Here is a 15,775-nt window from a genome sequence, read left to right as displayed (position 1 = left end):
GACTTACTTTACATCATATTTCATTTCACAAAGACTCAGTGCTACCATCAAACAGACTGAACAGTACTCTATCCTTAACAGTATTTAACTGCATGCTGGTTACATCTATTGTTTATGAAGTTCTAGTCCCAATTTGAAATAAGTAAAAGCAATGGAGAGGGATAGAGACAGAGATACTCCACCCTTTTACATCAGACTATGTGACTTTACTGACTGCCTGCTCAGCAAGGTTTGTCTTGGTCCCATGAGCTTTTAGTTTTTCTCCCCAAAAGGATCAAACAGCGCTGGTAATTAAAAAAAAAAATGATCAAAAACACTCTTCCAATAAGAACAGTTGAGCTAAGAGAAGGGAAGGGGACAGAGATCCCAATAGGGAAGGCAGAAGCAGCTGTTGCTCAAACTCAGTGGGACTGATTCTTATCTTTCCTGCATCAGATAAGTCAGAAGCTAAGTCCATTTGGTCAACAGAATTACCCAAATATAAAACTGGTGTAAGTGGGAGGTGAGTCTGGCTCAGTGAGAGAATAATAAAAAAGACAGAGTGTTAATGACTAGCCTACCGAATAGGATAGGATTACATTGGTATGAAATACCTAAAGCATGTCTATATATCGAGAAAACAACGAGGCAATTGACTTTTACTCTCCAAAGTTAACTATCATTAATATGTCAACGTACACATTAGCAATAGGAAAGTCTCTGAGGGCTAAACAGTCCAGAGATTCACTTTTCCTCCTGATTTCAAAAGGACAGTCCACATTTTTGGGGCCAAATTCTGCACTTGGTTGCATAGGGGGTAACTTTGAATAACTTCCCTGAAGTCACTGACGTCAATCTGGATTTATTCCAGATATAAGTGGAATAAGAATTTGGCCCTTTGGGAGATGGAAAGGGAAATGTCCCCCTTTTCTTCTTACTATGCCTAAGAGTCCATTCCAATGAGATTTCTAGCTCAGTTTTGCAAACCAATCGGCTCCTTTAAGCTGAGTTATAGTTCAGAAGCTTTGTAATGGTTTGCTCACCCAGACTACATATCTCAACTTTTGGGGGGTTATCCATCCCTAGCAGGGGGGAAAAAAACCCTGGTTTAACCACAAATCCCAGTATGGGGAAGGAATATCAGAACACTAACATGCTACTCCTGAGGAATTCTGTGAGAGGTAGCAAAGTAACTTCTATTCCTACACAGGAAAGGGAAAGTTTTCAGGGTGGCTGATTCTAAAATAATCCCCTGATTTATCGCATGTTTACCTTCTCACTTTATGGCTTTTCACAGACAGCTTTGACCTTTCCTGTTCAAACATCCTCAACTTAATCTAAATGCGCTGGGCTCTATGAAGAGATCTTGGATTTTTAACACAATCTACAGCATAAATCCCTGCAAAGGGACATTGTCCCTTTGGCCCTTAATATCTTAACAGAGAACTTTTCACTATGCCTAAAATCTTTTACCGTTAAATTTAATTCCTCTGCCTGGAGCTCCTTTCTCCCTCCCCTCACACCCCTTAGTTAACATCTCATTCTGAATACAAGCTTCTGCTTAAGGCTCTCTCTTTGTTCATCCTGTCATCCATAAACTTATTAAAACTTGGGACATGAATATATTTTTGTCATATTTATCTGCATTAAATAAATCTGCCATAAACCCATGCGATCTCTCTGGGAAGCTTTCCACCCTTCTTTGTCTACTGAGTCTCAAGTTGTCAGAGCTGCAGTTCATTTATATTTTAGATGCCGGGTTAAGTTAATGTCCTTGAGGTAATATAGTGTGGCTGTATGACAGATCAAAAGCACTACTGGTCCAGCTACAATACCTAGTGGCATTTCACTTGGGAATCTCATTAAATGTTTTTTGCTTTCTTTGTTAAATACAGATTCAAGAAGAAAATATGTGTGTAAAGGGAAGGGAGCACTCCTTCTGGCATTGGGATAGCAATCCCATCTGGCCCTTTCCAGATTATTGGTGTTTGGTTAAACAAGGTAGTTGTATTTTCTCCATGTTATCTGAAGAATTAGGTATAGAACTACAGTCAATATTAATTCCTACTGTCCCCTCAATGGCTTGACCAGGGTAGGAATGGAGAGACTGTCCACAAAGTGCACTACTTTTCTTTAAAAGGGGAGGAAGGCAGGAAATGAATCAGAAAATGATGAGCATTGCAGAATCATTTCCTTTCCAGTTATCTAGCATGGTTCTTTTTTCAGGTAATGAAGTTAAACATCAAAGGTAGCTATGAAAATAAAATCGTGTGTATTTAAATTCCCAGTATAATAAGAAAAAGGAGCTGGTACACATAACTGAGCATCATTTACTAATTCTGCTCTTTCACATAGTTCTCACCTCAGATGTTGTATCACAATGCAAATAGGTTATCAAACCAGTTCTGGGAGGGACTAGATAGAGTTCCTCACCGTTTTCTTTTTTCTTTTCAGAAAATTGATGAGGTTGACTAAAGGTGGGTTTTTTTTTGCTTTTTGGTAATTTCTGCTCTACAGAGGACTGGTTTTCACTGTAGAGATAGCTACCAGATACAGAGGGTGCATTCTACAAACTAGGTGACAGTGGAAAAGGTTACTGCTACTACTAATTAAACTGCCCATTACTTACATTGCACCTTGTTTTATGCTTGTGATGACTCAGTATCAGGAGATCTGAGTTCTGTCCCTGACACCCTTCCTGACTTGCTGTGTGACTTTGGACAAGTCACTTCACCTCTCTCTGCTTCCATCTGTAACATCAGGGTCATAACACAGTAGTGACCTTTGCAAGACACTCTGAATTTCAATGATGAAAGGCTGATATATGACATGTATGCCATGTCTATTATTACCACTCAAGCAATCATTTTGTTATGCAGTTTTTTATTAACAAGAAAAAAGAGAATATTAAAGAGCTAGATGGGAATTTTAGCTTCACAGCTGTCTATTAAAATGTATGGCAGGTTATGTGGATAAAACGGGACACAACTCTTTGAAAATATACCCTTACCACCCATAATTTTTTCATTAAATAAGTTTGATGGGCAGCACGGTCAGTCTTAGTTACTTTCCTTGCTGCAGTTGTCATCTTCAACTGATTTCCTAGCTTGGAATCACAATGACAGTCTTGATTAGGGCCCAATCTTGCTCCAACAAAGTTGATGAGAATTTTGCCATTGGCAGTATTGGGGGGAAAATGGGACCCTTAATTCTGAATGGTAGACAGCTGCCTAGTCTTTATATCTTTATCCAGATCATGTTGGGTTTTACTTCAGTAGCTCTTCTTTCTCTGGCCAGTCCACAGTTCCACTTACGTGAAGAAAACACCCCACTGAGTGACATAAATTTTGCCGACATAAGTGCTTGTGTACACAGCACTATGTCGGCAGGAGAAACTCTCCCACCAACATAGGTACCGCCACTCATTTACATGGTTTTATTGTGTCGATGGGAGAGCTCTGTATCGGTACAGCTATTCTGCTGTAAGCTTACTAGTGTAGATGTGTATGCATACTTGTGTCCAGGGACAGCTCTCTAGAGATTGTACTTGGCAAGCTGCAGGAGGTTTATTTAAAACTAGAGTTACCTATTGGAACAACAAGAGGCCAGTATTAAAAAGTTGTTAAAAAGAACATGTCAGAATGTGATAGTTGTTGGCTTCTCTATCTTAAAGAAGTTCAACATGATTTTTCACCACCACCATTATTGCTTTCCTATTAAAGTAGCTATAAAAAAGGAATATTCAGATACAACAGAAAGGAGAGCTTCTGCAATTGTATTGGTCATGCAGATTCTAGTGGTGTTGTCCCTAAGGTGTCACTGAATATTCATGTAGCCTTCATGTAATAGAAAGGGGGTGAAGGAAATGTTTTCTAGTAGCTAGAAGACTGGGTATCAGAACTCTTACACTCTATTCCTAGTTCTATTCCTGAGGTTTACCTCACCAAAAACTTTTCTTATCTACAATGTCTCATGTCTTTCCATCTCCTTAAACTCTTCTTATCCTCAAATGGTTGAGGTCACAGTAAGTCTCCTTCCATGCATGACAATCTGGAGCTCCCTCTACTGTCCCTTAACATCATAATATGCATTAGCCTGAAGTGATTATTTCAGGGGTAGTCAATAGGTGGACTGTGGGCCAAATCCAGATCACAAGATGCTTTTGAACAGACCTTGACATCTTTTTATTTACTTTTTATTATCATTATTGGGTTTTTTAAAATATTTTCTCTGGAGTCTGGACCTTGACTATATCTTGACCAAGAAATTTGGACCTTGACAGAAAATAATTGACTGCCCCTGCATTACTCAGAGATTCAAGGGGGCATCCCTTCCCACAGAGGCAAAACATGCTGCTTCCACTTGCTACCAGGCCAGGAAGCGAGGGACAAAGTTCAGTCCTAAATGTGACTCCTGTTTTAACCAACCTCTGTTTTCAATATCTTTTTAACCCCTATCTGTATCATATGCATTTGGCTGGGGAACAAAGCAATGGACTGGACATACCCCCTAAATCTCAGACTTTTTCATTTTAAAGACCTGTGTGTTTGATTATTTATGTTGGTGGTCTTTTTTCTAGAAGTTCCATCAACTCTGCATTGCTGTTTTTAAAACTAAAAACATAACAAACAACTAGTGTATAATAAGGTTTCCCTAGCACTTGCCTGCTTAAATGTAAATGGTTACTTATTCTACTGATTTCATATAGGCATGTCTTTATATGACAATGGTAGGAGGGGTTGACTCCTGTGCCTGTATGTATCTTTCATCAGATATTAGAGAAGTTTAAAATATGTTTTAGAATTTGTAATGTGTTTGATCTTCAATTCACTGATGGTTTGTGGACTGGAGAAACAGAAGCACAAATCACCGTGTTATAGTAGTTTCCTGCTTTACCTGGAGATTTATGAAAGAAGATATAAGCCTCCCATTTAGAATTTAGGCCCATCCTATGCAGTGTCTTTTTAGTTGCCTACTAACCAGTAGGGGCATAGCTGGCTAAAAACACAATTCGTGTCAAAACAGCACATAGTTTCTCAGTTATTAACTTGATCTTAATAATACACTGCCCCTGGTAGCTGTGATGCTTCATGATTAAAATATGGCCATGTATATCACTGATATTGCATTTGGCACCAGCAAATGCCTAGACAATTGCAAAAAAACACATAGAAAGTACATCATGTAAGGTGTCAATGGAAAAGTTATGATTTGCGACAGATGATTATTCTGTTTAAATCCACATATCATCACTATATCTGAAGTTATGAATATTGGGGCTATATATATATGTATCCCAAAAGTGTTTGTTCCTGGGGTAACACCCACCAAATAGCTTTGTGATGATGGCCCATCAAAGGCAATTAACTCTCATTTGGGCCATAGAAGAAGCTTGGTGAGCCTGTGGATGCTGCAGCCAGAATATGGGTATTGGCTGCTCCTGTGAGTCAGCAGGACATGTGACTTTCTCATGGAGACCCTGGACTCCATCTTGTGCCTGTAATTTTCCACCAACTGTGCTGTGAGCTTTGCTTTGGGACAGTAAAATTCCAAGCACATTGCAGAGGGGATAAAAGACCCTGGAAACATCTCCATAGTGCCTCTTTCCTGCTCTGATTCTAAGGGCTATGGATTTAAAACTAAAGGGAGCATTCTAATCTACGGACGAGGACCTTCCAATCTCTTGGAAGTTACCAGAGACTTTACAAGCCAGCAGTTCATTCCATCACTAATGATGCTGACAGGCTGACAGGCCCTCAGCATTAAGCTGAAGAATTTGAAGCACTAGTCCAATGGCTTTGAAAGTAGAAGGATGGCAATAGATTAAGGTCATAGTCAGATGGCACGTGACCAGGATTTACTGCCAAATTTGGTCCACTGGTTGGATCATTAGCTTCTGTGGCTTGGGCTGTGTACTGATGGGGAGCACAACGAATACTCTGTTGCCATGGCTACCGATACTTTGCAGCATAGCACTGCCCCACATTCTCTGTGAAAAGGCTTCTGTCATGCTGTTGGTCAACATCCGTGAGAATAGCGATCTGCTGTAGTATGTAGACCTCTTCAACCACCCACCACCTCGCCTGTCCTCTAGACACCCTTTATGATCCTTTAGGCCACCACAGGACATGAAAGTAGAATCTGTTTGGTGCATTGCGTGGTCAGTGACAACAGATGTTAATCACTCTCTCATCATCGACCCAGCCATCGGCCCACCAGGTATTGATTTGCCAAGGCACTTCTGGTCATCTCTGAACTGTTTTGAACAGGACAGGGCAACTGTGCAGCCACTCTCTTTAAATGGGGTTTTTCTAATGACCTGCGATGCACCTGCAGTTAACTCCAGACTATGTCACATATTATTGCTGAGTGCTCACTGACTTATTTTGGTAGCGGGCTAGGACTCTCCACCTGGCTGCTGCTGATGCCATTAAATGGCTGGGCACATTGCGTATACACTGATGTATATTCCATCAGTGCTACAAACCTGATATAAGAAATTTTCAATGATTGTATGTATATGATCTATACATACATTTTAACTCTCTTCTTTTCTTTTATAAATAAATCTTTAGATGTTATTTGCTAAAGGATTGGCAGCAGTCTGATTGCTGCGTAAGATCTGAGTTATGTATTGACCTGACTATGTGACTGATCTTTTGAGATTAGAAGAACCCTTTGTTTGATTAAATTGGTTTTCAGTAACCAGTCATCATAAAGTCCAGTGTCTGGATGGTGAAGCAAAGGCTGGAACACCTCCAGAGACTGCGTTTTTGACTACTTGTTAACCAGTGTGGTGAGACAGAAGTTTACTTTTGTTACTGGCTTGGTATATCAAATAATAGAATAACCACCAGTCTGGGGTGAGTCTGCCCTATTTCTCAGCAGTTTGTCCTGAATCCAGCATCTTTAGCCATGACCCAGTGAGGCCTGGTGACAGTAGCTAGCTAGTCTGGTGCATGTGTGATATTCTGTATGAAGTCAGGAACATGGTTATTTTGCTGTGCAAAAAAGAGTATCTATAATCATGCCACTGTAACCAATAAAGCCAATCCTCCCACCACCGTACAGTTAGATATCTAACTGTATACATGGTCTCCCAGGACTTGATCCTTTCCCTGGAAGCTCACCCAAGGCCTTTTCTGGCTGTGTCATTTGGCTCAACAAGCTGGTTTAAAACTCTCAGTATTTATTTTGCTGGCCACAGCACCCACACCATTGTTAAGATAATCTGCACATTGTGAATTGCAGAATGACTGTGTTGATCCTGGGTGGAAATGGGAAGACTTTTTAAAATATACCCATCATTCTGGGTGCAGTCATCAGCTGTTGAGGCACTATGGGAGGACTACCCCAGAATGTACTCTTAAAGAGACCCAAGAGACTGTATACTGGCTTAGGTGTGCTAATGGACCAATCACAAGTCTTTATTCTGTAAGCAGGTAACAGGAGGTGGTCCACCTAGGGGATTCACAAAAGTTTACCATGGGTTTCCCTTTTAATCTTTTGGAAAACTCATAGAATGGGTGGGGTAAGAGGCCGTTCAAATGCAAGCATCCAGCTTTATTTACAATTACACACATGCATTCATTCATTAATGTAAGAAGAGTTATACTTACTCTCCTTCTTCTTGGTCAAATCCCTCTGTCTCATCTAGGGGCCCTTCTGCTCTGGCAAGCTACTGCTCCCGCTGCCGGCACCTTCTTTTCTGGCCATCAAACCACCCCCTCTCAAGCCTGCCAACTCTCTGCCTTATATATGTTTTTCTGCCCTTTCCTGACTGGTTGTTTTCTTAATGTCAATCAACAGCATCTTCCCCTCCCAGGGGTGATATTATTTTTTACCAATCAGTTATCCGATATGCTAATTAGCTTCACTTGTTTACTTCGAATTGGACCTCCTTGAGGTCCTTCTTCTCACCTAACTGACCCCTCCCTTCAGGTATTAGGAGTGACCTTTATTTCACCCCAGTATACCTTTCTACTATTGGTCAGTTTCTAAACACCTCCATTTTGTTTCTCTCTCTCTTAGTATGATATCAGCATGGCCACCATTTTAGATTTATAGCTAAAACTTGCTCTAAACTATCATTATTTACTACTTATCAAAAGCCTTAATTCTAAAACTAACTATATTTTTATGCATGCCTAAACATTATGATATTGTTACCATTTTTGTTATGCTAATTAGAACAGATAATCCATGATGTTTTCTCCCCCTCTCTGCTTTTCAGCTATGTGGCTAAATGTTATCTCTCATGCTGATCCCCTTACATGGACTGGAGCAGCTTAAAAATCTCTTGTATTAGTGTCATTAATGGTGGTTAGTGGCATATTCAGCAATGCCAAGGGAATTCTCTTTAAAATAAATACAATGATTAGCCCAATTTCTTACCTTAAAACCTCATCCACTCCCGTGTTTTAGGAACTGAGAATTTACACACACACACACACACATGACATTTACAGGTGTTTCTTCCCCCATTTAGAAGCACTTAGGAAAATGAGAATATTAACCAGAAATACTTTAATTTGGGAAACAAGATAACTACATAACCAAATGAAATGAACAAAACCTAAACCCCACAGTCCCAGTTATTAAATGCCTGACTTGTTGTCATAAACAACTGTCATTCACAAAACAGTTCCCACCCACTTAAACCTCACAAATCCAATTAGATTCAGAAGTGATGAAGTGGGTGCTGGAAGGTGGCTTTCCTCAGCATATCTACTTTCATTGCATGAAGTCCATATTTCCAGGTCCCACTGATATGTGACAACTAGGTTCACTTCCACTAAGTCAGCACCAATATGTCTTACTGACAGGTCCTGATTAAGGGAAATGAGCTCCACCACATCAGCTACAGCCTGAACCACTTCCACATAATCAGCTGTGCATGACCTTCTATTGCCACTTGGATCAGTGAATTCAGCTGTAACACTGGCCTGTTACTGCTAGGTCATGGTTCAGGGAATTCATCTCCACCAGGCCTGCTACTGCCAAGTCTGGTCTCAGAAAGTCAGTTTTGTTGTTTCCAGGCTCAGTCCCATGAAGTTAGCTCCACACAGGGTCTAGGTTCTTTGGACGAAAAACCCAGAGAAACAAAGACAGACACCCCTTCCACCACCAATCCTCCACTCTTTCAGACAACATAGTCAGTGTTATTGCATTTGGGCTCACTTATCCTATTTAAGTCCAATTTAAGACAATTTATGTCAACTCAGGATGACCCACTTCCCCCAGGCACCTGTCACAGTTTCCTCCCTCACTTTATAAATACTCTGAAGAAAGTGGGAGATATCTGTTATTTTTATGAATATAGTATGAACTTCTGATTGTTTAATTGTGATTGGGTTGCTGTTATAAGGAGTATCAAGGGTTAACTCAGTCTTAGGTGGCTCAGTAGGTCTGCAGAAAGGCAAACACTACATCTAGTTAACTGAATCACTGGTGCTTACCTATCAATACACTGAGCCAAATGTAAGAGAGCTATCCCCAGCCTCCCTGGTAGGATGTATAATCTTCTTTGACTGAATTCAAGAGTCCCAGGGCACACAACAGAACTTTGAAATGGATAAAAAAGACTGCCCTGAGACACAGAGGGCAGAGTTAGGGTCTGCAGAGAAGCAGACTGTAACATGTTCCCCGGTAGCTGGGGAATGCTTCTTTGTTTTGAAGAATGGTCCTGTGTTACTGCGTTTACCTACTGTTCACAGCTCCCGAAGGGAAATCTCTGGAAAGGACCAAGCCCAACTGGGCCTACTAAGGAAACATGGTTAGTGAATAGAGATGCTGGATCCCCAGTGTAAAAGTGGGGTGAATGGTGGGATTGCACCCCAAGAGAAGTGCAGGCATTGAATCTGTTACTTGAAAATAATTAACATAGAGAGATGGAGAGTGAGGTCAAAGATACAATTAATCCTGAACTGTGATAAATACATTTACAAATGCCATTTCATATCACTTCCAAAAACAGCACACAAACTCCAAACAATATAACAAAATACTGTGCAGAACTGTAGAGGGGTGAAGTTATAATTTAATAAATTAGATCTGTCAGGGCTAGTTTTTCCCATTTCACCAATAGGGGGAGAAGCAAGCTTCTTTTCCCTTATAGCTTGGGGTTTATACTCAGAATCAAAACAGGAATCCCATTCCCAGTACAAATGTCCTTGAAGCTTCTTTTAATTTGTATGAATTTCCCCATTTCAAACTTTTAATCCTATTTGTTATTGTTACTTGAATATGTATCCTACTGTTGCTAACTGGTTGCTTATATGAAAACGAATAAAATCTGCACCAATATCAAACGTGATTATGGTTTTTACAGACAAGGCCTAATTGTGAATATGAAGCATTAATGTATGTGTCGGGAACTGACACTCAGTGTCTTCTCTTCTCTGATTATTCAGGAACCTCGGCAAATAGATTACTATCTGTGACAGGTTTCTGGCAGCCCCTCATGATTTGAGAGTGTTATTTTAGAAGGCAGAGAGAGTCATTTCTGTATATAATGAAAGGAAAAGATGTCATGCATCCATACATATTTTATGCTTCATAAAACTTAAATACTAGGAGTGAGATTCTGCTGTCATTTACACCAGTGTAAATTCAGAGAAACTCTATCAACATCTGGATTTATACCTGTGTAACACAGAACAGAACCTAGCCCTAGGGATGAAATTCAGCTTTTGTGAGCAATGCAGCTCCTGTTTAAACTAAGTTGGCCTAGCTGTTTTATCAGTTAGTGTGGCTATGCAGAATTGTGATGTGTCCTTTGTCATTTTGGCATTTTCTATTGACATTACTTGTAATAAAGTTAAAGTAAATTTTTTACCCAATGCTCCCTTGAAATGGCATAATCTATGTGTTGTGCTGTATCAGCTTTCTCATTATAGTTCACAGAAGCTGTTACGTTTTGGTGTAAAATAGACTCAGGGAAAAACGGAAATGTTTCCTTTATCGTGTTGCTGGCTGTGCCTTCACTTTGGTCTCGCTAAAGATGGTGAGTCCCTTCAGGCATTTTTGCACGTTGCTTCTTTTCATTTTATAATGCTGCTGAAGTAGCAGCACATAAGCATTGAGGTGAAACAGAGCAGCCAAGCTCCTTTGGATTCCATGAGATGAACAGCAGAAGATATTTTCTTTGGAAAGTTTCCTCATTAACTTTATGCATTTGGTAAAGAATCTAAATTGTCTTGCTATGAAGCAGCACTATAAAATACATAAATTATTCTAATATCAAGCAGGGCTTTATGGAAAGATTGCAATGAGGACAAATCTTGCATATGCCACATATTTCTGTTGTTGAATATTTACTTACTAAAGAAAAATGAATTTACTGGCATTACTTCCCCTTTTGTTTCAAGAAATATTTGTGTGTGCAATGTTTTATGTCTCCATTTTTTTAAAAAGCTGAAAAGAAGTGTTGTTTTTTTTTCTTATGACATTGAAATGGCTTTATCAGATTCTTACTGTGGAGTGTTATGATTTATGACCTCAAAAGATGATTTTCCATTAACCTTTAAAGCTATTTTAACATCTCTTTTAGTGCATGTAATGTTCTCAATATATGCATTAAAATGACTGCCAGTTTGAGCCTTTCATTTACTTTACTCTAAGAACCAGTACATGTGTTTCTAGCTGCACAGAAGAATATTTTTAACATTCTAACTTCGATACTTACATAATTATCCGTACATTCAGTGAAAGCAAAATTGGTTCCGTGGGATGTGCACTTGTAACACTACACTGACAGTATTAGCGGCACTGAAGTGTGGGACAGAATCATGTGGTTATGAATTGTAATCAGAAGAGCATCTTCATTTCCACAACAGTGATAAGAAAGCACACGTTAGATCATAAATTTATGTGCTGTGATACAGCTTTTTTTACATCGTACAACTGTTCAATCTGGCCATAGAGCCAGTGTATCAGGTCCCAGGAGGACCACCGTAGTGCAAGAGGGATCTTCCATAGGCACAGAGCCAGACCCAATGTCTCTCACTCCATTCCCCCTCCCTGCTGCCTATATAGCAAGAAGGAGGAGTGTATTTGGGATGCTTCACTCCACACTAGTACCCAGCAGTTTCATCCCCTTGTTGTTTACAGAGAGCATAAGATATATTTGGTTAAACTGGAAATAATATATTTTAAGCATTTTCAAACCTCAACCAAGTTTAGTTCCCTTTGGTTCTTTTATGAAGCATTTTGCTCAGCCCCCATGAGATGTGAACACCCTTCCATCAGGAACTGAATATAGGCCACCAACTCATTCTGCAAAAACCACTGATTCCAAACAGCTAAAACACCGATAGTAAAATTTTGATCTTATTGAAGTCATTGGAACTTTTGCCATTAACTTCAGTGGAGCCAGGATTTCACTTAGGATTTTTAACCAGGCCTCCACCAATATTGTGGGTGAAATTTTAATCCAGCATATAAATTCAGGCAGTACATCTGTAAACTGGGGCTCTCAGTAATACACAGATCACAGAGTCCTATGTGGCTTAATTCATGAATGATTGTAGGGTGCAAGGAAGAGTACTATTATGATTATTTTAATTTGTATTTTATCAAAATATTCACACACAGGTACATAACATATTTGAATTACCTATAAATGGTTGTATCTACAGATGAAGTAAGTATGTTGTCACCTAATTTCACTCACAAACATGGGCTATATATGTGCATGATGCACATGTTAAAGGCTTGCATGGAAATAGACAAAAAAGCATTGACTTAATCTATGGACACAACTATTGATACCATTCTAATGAACATTTTTTTCCTATCTAAAACATCAGTTTTTCATACCCAATAATATTTACATATGCAAATTAAAATTTGGGGTGCACAAACACAAGCTCAGACTTACAATCTAAACACTTTGGTGCACACATTTAGAATCCATCTTTGGAAACATTTCTTTCATTGTTTATAGAGGAGGAAAATACTGTCTTTCCACATAAGGACAACACACAAAGCTAAAGGTTGTAATTTACTGAAGCTAAAGGTTGTAGTTTTTAAGTAAGAGTAGACCGAATTTTAATGCACTTCAAAAGCAGAATAACTGGGTCACATATTGTCCTCTGCTGCAGGTGGCAAAATGTACTAATTTAGCTATGGAACAAAAGTTTAGTGAGGAGAGGGCATCCTGGATCTACTGCATTTTCCTTCTTGTGCCAAGATCCTTCAGAGATTGCTCTGTGGCATTGAAGTTTCATGGCTTTGAGGAGAGGAGTATCTGTCAGATGTAATATACCCCTAAAAGGTGTGGGTAGATTTCCTGAGGGGACAGGACAGGAGCAGGGGGAAGGTTTGAATCTGATGTTTGGATCAAGTAATAAGTGAAGATTCTGATAAATTCTCATTTTATCTGACTTGTCTCATATCACTAATGCTAAAGGCACTAATAAAGAAAGTATGACTTGTTGATAAATGTGGAATTAGTGAGTTCATTTTTCTTCCTTATTATCTGATGCTTTTCTCCACTAATGCACCCCATTCAGGTTTATTAACTATACTTGTCTGTTCCTATTTTCCAGTGGCCTCAACCTTATTAGAAGTTTTGCAGCTTGCTCTGTTAAATCTGGGCTGAACATTAACAGGCAGAAAGAATACACTTTGATTAATTGCAATCAAACACCATGTACAAATATCTGTAGGAAACTGATTTACAAATGTTACCTTTTAAATTATTCATTATTCCCCTAGATGTGGGCTGAGGACCACAGACACATCCAATGTAGCGTGTCACAGTTTTAAAACTTAAAGTAACTTTTGTAATTGAAATAGGATAATTTCACTACCATCATTAAATATAAAAGTATGTGTATGGGGGACAGGGGAAATGACATAGACTTGGCTAAAGCACTTTTAATATTTTTTATTTTAATTTAGTAATTTAAAGAACAGTTTATATTCTTTTTCAGTTTATATGCTTTTAGGATTTCTTATTCTAATTATAACAACCAAAACAGTATATATGGGCAAAAGGTAATTTAAATCCTCAATCCCGACATCTCTCTGTCTTCTGCTGCTCTACTTTTAACACACAGGCTTTCTCCTGTGTGAATGTATTCTCATTAAAATGAAGCAAATTATTAAAAATCTTAAAATGAATAGCTCTGCAGTTTGGTTTTTAAGTAAATTTAAATTTTACAGAACTTCTGAAAACAGCTGTGTGAAAACATCTAGTAATAAGTACATCAGCTTTTACTGGAACAAGATTCCAACAAGCTTGAAAGGATATTTAATGTTTTGGAAATCTGTTTTAAATGAAACAGAATAACATTAAATGTAGCTAAGTGCTAATGTTGCTTTTTATGTTAATAGCCCTTTAGTTAGCTCATTTTTTGCCATACTTTATATGCACAACAGGCACTTGTTTTTCTTGTGGAGGACTGTGGAAAGTATGTTTGTCCATGCAGTTATGTTAAACCCATGTCTTGTTATACAGACCTTCTCATTATTGCAATTAATATTTTTCATATATTTCATTAGTAAAAAAAAATTAAAAATAGGTATGTGTGTTGATTTGCTGTGAAAGGAACAATGGCAAAAGCAGATTATAAAAGAAGTAAAATCATAATGAACTTTTAATTTAAATTTAATTTTTTTAATTGAAATATATTTGTGTCTTTATATCACCTGCCAGTATTTCTCAAGCTTTCTGAAAATGTCAGTATCAAGTCTGCTTAAAACAAGAGGTTACTGAACCAAACACTAGTTCCCAACTTTAAGCTTGGGTTAGATCAGTGTTTGCAGCTCAAATCTATCATTGTCACATCTGGCAAGGTACCTAAGCATTGACCTAGCTTTAAGCATGTGTGTAATCCTATTGATTTCATAAGAGTAAACACCTACTGGATCAGGGTCATGAACTTCCCAAATGACAGGAAAGGTTATAGGATCAGATTTTCAACCTATCTATTTGGGTATGTACCCAAACAGAGTTTTGTTTCTGCCCATTGGAGAAGTCTAAAGCTCAGATTTGCTATTATGATTTGAATCAATTTCTATTTAAAACCAAAGCAGTCATCTGAGACTCTAGATCTGCTGAGGTGACTCAGACTTACCAGCTCCTAAGCACCCTCCACTCCCACTGAAATCAGTGAGAGTTGTGGGAGCTCCACACCTTGTAGAGTGAAGCCTTTGAAGAAGCTGATGCTGCCAGTTCCATTTCTGAAGTCAAAATCTAAGGGGAGAGGTGAATCCGATGACAGATCCTGAGGAAAGGAGATTCAATGTACTCCCCTCCCCCCCCCCCTTTTTACTGCAGTTATTTAAAAATTACTTTGCCGATTATCTAAATGCATTTGCGAGAGGGCCATGAATAGACAAGGTCTTTTCCCCTGAGCATTCATTGTAGCTCATAGTATGTCAGTGATGCCTGTTGGTACTGTCAGGGCTCACTGCCTGCCTCTTAAAAATGCTATTTTCAGCTCACTCGATATTCATTTAATGCAAAAGGGGAAGAAAGGGAAAAAAAATCTCTTCCAAAATCTCACCAGTTGTCACTGCATCTACACCTTTGGGATTTAGCCTGACATTTAAAAACTTCATTTCACCAAGGGAGCTCTATGGTGGAAAGTTTTGCATTACAAAGGACTTGTTGATTTTTTAGGATGTAATTAAGAGCAACAGTTTTGTATTCTTTATAGTTCTGGTCTCTTTTAATGCAGAGTTCAGCTTGTGACTACTCTGAATTGTTACCACATACAAGAATGGAAAGAATATAACACATACTTTTTGTTGTCATATATAATAAGCAAAAAGTGATACTCATGCA

Source organism: Emydura macquarii, unplaced genomic scaffold (assembly GCF_026122565.2).
Source record: "Emydura macquarii macquarii isolate MOO-44397 ecotype Brisbane River unplaced genomic scaffold, CSIRO-AGI_Emac_v2 contig_1263, whole genome shotgun sequence".
Classification (NCBI taxonomy): Eukaryota; Metazoa; Chordata; order Testudines; family Chelidae; genus Emydura; species Emydura macquarii.
Note: the sequence above shows the minus strand (reverse complement) of the source record.